The sequence below is a fragment of the Nuphar pumila genome, chromosome 1, assembly GCF_984573655.1.
Source record: "Nuphar pumila chromosome 1, dmNupPumi1.hap1.1, whole genome shotgun sequence".
In the NCBI taxonomy this organism is placed as follows: Eukaryota; Viridiplantae; Streptophyta; class Magnoliopsida; order Nymphaeales; family Nymphaeaceae; genus Nuphar; species Nuphar pumila.
This window is the reverse complement of record NC_143249.1, coordinates 53,097,147-53,102,490: the sequence shown is the minus strand read 5'-3', so window position 1 is coordinate 53,102,490 and position 5,344 is coordinate 53,097,147. Positions and strand designations below refer to the sequence as shown.

Below are 5,344 nucleotides of genomic sequence, written 5' to 3'. Positions count from 1 at the left end.
TAAGGCCAGCATTATTCAGATGCTTCCATCCTTTTATGGCCTTAGTCATGAGGATCCCTACCGACATTTAGATGAATTCCTCGAAATTTGTTCTACAGTTAAGATACAGAATTTCGATGATGATGCTTTAAGGTTGACTCTATTCCCCTTTTCATTGAAGGACAAAGCCAAGTATTGGCTGAAGTCCTTAGATTCTGTAGAAATAGAGTCATGGGATCAATTGCAACAGGAGTTTCTTCGGAAATATTTTCCCATTGGTCGTACGAACCAATATCGTAGAGCCATCACTAGCTTTTCAGAGCTAGATGGTGAGCGCTTTCATGAGACCTGGGAGAGAATGAAGGATCTCCTCAGAAAATGTCCCCATCATCAGGTGTCGAAATGGCAACTAGTGCAGAGCTTCTACGATGGATTGTCTGACAAGAATCGTCATATGATCGACTCTTCATGTGGAGGGACATTCATGCTGAAGAGCGAGGATGAAGCATGGAGGTTATTTGATACATTGGCCGAGAATTCTCTCCACCATGCTTCGAGCTCTCATTCTGATAGAGCCACACCTAGAATTCAGAAGAAAGTTGGTGTTCTTGAAGTTGGTCCATCTACTGCACTACAGTGCAAGGTAGACATGATTGCTCAGAAGTTGGACCAGCTTCTCTCAGGACCATCCACTACACAGCAGGTGTGTACTCTTTGTGCCAGTCCGGCACACGAGATCACTAAGTGCCCTTCGGCAGCTCAGTACCCTGAATTTGTTCAAGAACAAGTTCAGGCAGCTCAGGGTTACGTCAGACTGCCGAATAACCCATTTTCATCGACATATAATACGGGTTGGCGTAACCATCCTAATTTTTCATGGAAGAATCCACAGTCTTCCATGCAGATGCCTACTTCCTCTCAGCCAACTCGGCAGCCATCTTTTACTCAGTCATTTCAAAGACCGAACTATTCTCAGTCTTCTTCTTCTTCAGTCACTCCCCCGATTCAGCAGGAGTCTGCCCCGCAGACATCTTTTGAGGAGAGACTTCTTCAGGCATTCCAAGAGGTGAAAACCTCTAATCAGAACGCCTTCGAGAAGTGTAGCCAGATTTTGAGCTCGCATACGCAGTCCATTGCGAAATTAGAGTCGCAAATGGGACAGTTAGCTGAGGCTATTAGTAGGAGACCCGAGGGTACATTGCCGAGTCAAGCTGTCATGAACCCGAAGGGCAAGGACCAGATGACTGGAGGCCTATTTCATACTGAGACACAGCAGCAGGCCAAATCGGTTATGGCCCTGAAGAGTGGACATGAGTATCATGTCGAGAGCAGAGAGCGAGAGAGTAGAGAGAGGATACAGGAGCCAGAGACCATTGTTTCACCTACGTCGGCTCAATCATCATCCTCATCCCCATCATCACCTTCACCATCTTCATCCTCAGAGAAGAAGAAGAAGGATAGGAGTGAGCCTTCTCACAAAGAGGAGGAGCCAGCAGAGTATATTCCCCCACCACCCTATCTCAAAGCATTAGAGTCTCCTGAATATAGAGGAAAGCAAGGTGCGAAGATCCAGGACATGCTTGACATCTTCAAGCATGTGCAGATCAACCTACCTTTGCTCGATGCTATTCACCAGGTGTCGGCATATGCCAAATTCCTGAAGGAACTATGTACGTAGAAGCGTAAATCTAGAGAGCGAGTTCCTAACAGGGTCCATTTGACTGAGCAGGTGAGTTCAGTACTTGGGCATCAGACACCACCAAAGCTCAAAGACCCTGGAGCCCCTATCATTGCGTGTACTATAGGGAACATCCGGATAGAACGCGCATTGCTCGATCTTGGAGCAAGTGTGAACATTCTGCCCGGATATTTCTTTGATTCTTTCGGGCTAGGAGAGATGAGATCGACTCTGATTACACTGCAGCTGGCAGATCGTTCCGTCAAGGTACCGAGAGGTGTCTTGGAGGACGTGCTAGTTAAGGTGGATGACTTTTATTTTCTAATCGATTTCATTATTCTTGATATGGAAGGAGTGGATAGCCAGCACCAGACTCTGATTATTTTAGGCAGACCATTCTTGGCAACTGCCAATGCGTGTATCAACTGCATAACCGGAGCCATGGATCTCTCATTCGGCAATCGAAAGGTCAAGCTGAATATTTTCAATGCCGCGATGGGACCAGCAGGAGACATGGACTGCTTTCATGTAGATATTGCGCATGAGTTAGTGGAGGAGCAGCCCGAGTTGTACATTACTGAGGATTCTTTAGATCTGTACCATATAGAGAAGAATAGTAGTGTAGATAGTATAGATGTGTATAGAGTGTCGTCAGAAAGACCACCCTGGGGAGCGGTCAGGGAGCCTCTTCCACCACTTGCTGAGACCCCCGCCAAGTCTTCGATCGAGTCACCTCCGAAACTTGAGCTGAAACCCTTACCAGATTCACTCAAGTATGCATACCTCGGAGATGAGGAGACTCTGCCTGTGATCATCTCATCCTTGCTCACTGAGGAGCAGGAACAGAGATTGCTGACTATTCTTCGGGAGCACAAGGCAACGATTGGCTGGGGAGTTGCTGATCTGAAGGGGATTGATCCGTCATTCTGCATGCATAGAATCCATTGTGATGAGGAAGTCAAGCCATTTAGGGATATGCAGAGAAGGCTAAATCCCAACATGAAGGAAGTGGTGAAGAAAGAGGTGGTGAAGTGGTTGGATGCCAGAATCATTTACCCTATTTCTGATAGCCAGTGGGTCAGTCCGATTCAGGTTATGCCGAAGAAGTCAGGACTCACTGTGGTAGAGAACGAGAAGGGTGAGAGAATTCCGATGAGGACCACTACAGGATGGCGAGTCTGCATCGATTATAGGAAGTTGAATGTGGCAACTAGGAAAGATCATTTCCCACTGCCATTCATTGATCAGATCTTAGAGAGACTCGCAGGGCAGAGCTACTACTGCTTTCTAGATGGATATTCAGGATATAATCAGGTAGTTGTCCATCCTGACGACCAGGAGAAGACCACGTTTACATGTCCTTATGGCACCTTCGCGTTTAGACGTATGCCGTTCGGGCTCTGTAATGCCCCGGCTACTTTTCAGAGGTGCATGCTTGCTATCTTCTCGGACATGATTGATGATGTGATGGAAGTTTTTATGGACGACTTTTCAGTGTATGGCTCTTCTTTTGAAGATTGCCTCCAAAAACTTGCTCGAGTACTGAGTAGGTGTGCGGAGACCAATCTCGTCCTGAGTTGGGAAAAGAGCCATTTTATGGTCCAGGAGGGGATTGTGCTAGGACACATTGTGTCCAAGCATGGTATTGAGGTTGACAGAGCGAAGGTGAAATTCATTTCCCGTTTGACTCCACCCACCTCTGTGAGGCAGATTCGATCATTTTTAGGGCATGCGGGATTTTACAGGCGGTTCATAAAAGATTTCAGCAAAATCTCTCGACCGCTTTGCACGTTTTTGGAGAAAGACCAACCCTTTGTTTTCGGTGAGGATTGTATGAAGGCCTTTGAGATTCTCAAAGAGGCCTTGATTACTGCACCTATTTTGAGACCTCCAGATTGGACTCTCCCATTTGAGATTATGTGTGATGCATCTGATTATGCTATGGGGGGCATTGTAGGACAACGCATTGATAGGAAGCCCTATGTGATCTACTATGTGAGTAGAACTCTGTCTGATGCTCAGATGAATTATACTGCGACAGAGAAGGAGCTACTTGCGGTAGTTTTTGCATTGGATAAATTCAGGTCCTATTTACTCGGTTCGAAGGTGGTTGTCTATTCTGACCATTCTGTATTGAAATATTTGTTGAATAAGAAAGACACCAAACCGAGATTGATTCGTTGGGTCCTACTACTACAGGAGTTTGATCTCGAGATTCGAGATAAGAAGGGAAGCGAGAATATAGTAGCAGACCATCTTTCGAGACTGATCGTGGAGACCACGCAGGATCAGAGGCCGATCAGTGATTCTTTCCCCGACGAGCAGATCATGTCAGTCAGTATATCGCAGTTACCATGGTTTGCAGATATTGTGAACTATCTGGTTTCGAGGCAGATACCTGAGCATTGGAACAAGAATGAGCGTGAGAGATTCCTATCTCAGGTGAGGCACTATTATTGGGATGAACCGGAGTTGTTCAAATACTGTGCAGACCAGATCATTAGGAGATGTGTTCCGGAGGAGGAGTATCAGTCCATTCTGAATTTTTCTCATTCATTAGCCTGTGGAGGGCATTTTAGTAGTAGGAAGACGGCTGCAAAGGTTTTGCAGTCAGGATTTTATTGGCCCACACTCCACAGGGACGCGCATGAGTTCTGTAGGCGATGCCTGCGATGTCAGCAGATTGGAAACATGTCCAAGAGGGACATGATGCCTTTGCTCCCGATTTTGATAGTCGAGATTTTTGATGTTTGGGGCATTGATTTTATGGGACCATTTCCGCCTTCCTTCGGAAATTTATACATTTTGGTGGCGGTTGATTATGTGTCCAAGTGGGTCGAGGCTGTGGCAACCAAGACCAACGATCACAGAGTAGTGCTTAAGTTCATTAAGCACAACATTTTCAGTCGTTTTGGCGTGCCATGTGCGATGATTAGCGATGGTGGCAAGCATTTTAGGAATGTACAGATATCTTCTCTACTGAGAAGATATTCTGTCAATCATAGATTCACCACTCCATATCATCCGCAGACTAGTGGACAGGTTGAAGTGTCCAATAGGGAGATTAAGCGAATTTTAGAAAAGACAGTTCGTCCGGACCGCAAGGATTGGTCCCAGCGCTTAGATGATGCACTTTGGGCATATAGAACTGCATTTAAGACTCCCATTGGCATGTCCCCATATCGCCTTGTATTCGGGAAAGCATGCCATCTTCCTGTCGAGCTAGAGCATAGAGCGTACTGGGCTATCAAGAATTTGAATTTTGACCTCACCCAGGCTGTCAAAGAGAGAGCACTGCAGCTCTCAGAATTAGAAGAACTCAGGAATGATGCATATGAGAATGCCAAATTATACAAAGCTCGCACAAAAGCATTTCATGATAAGCATATTGTCAGAAAAGTGTTTGAGCCAGATCAGAAAGTGTGGCTATACAATTCTCGTTTACATTTATTCCCAGGGAAGTTAAGATCGAGATGGACAGGTCCGTACATTGTGAAAGCAGTATTTCCCCATGGAGCAGTGACACTATTCGATCCTATGACCCAAGGTACATTCAAGGTAAATGGGCAAAGACTGAAGCCATTCATTTCAGATGCCTTGCAGGATGGTGAGTGTGAGATAGTGCATCTCACGAAGGCATGAGGGTTCGACCAGAGGGATGTATCATATGTACATTATTTCTTTTTC

At 45.8% G+C, this 5,344-nt stretch overlaps 1 non-coding gene across 1 annotated transcript; it reads right to left on the bottom strand.

Annotated features, from left to right (window-relative positions):
- Nucleotides 1-272: 272 nt before the first annotated feature.
- LOC149848928 (small nucleolar RNA R71) lies at nucleotides 273-375 on the bottom strand. Its single transcript, XR_016426535.1, has one exon. It is a non-coding gene; the product is annotated as a small nucleolar RNA R71 (small nucleolar RNA).
- Between the last annotated feature and the right edge of the window lie 4,969 nt (nucleotides 376-5,344).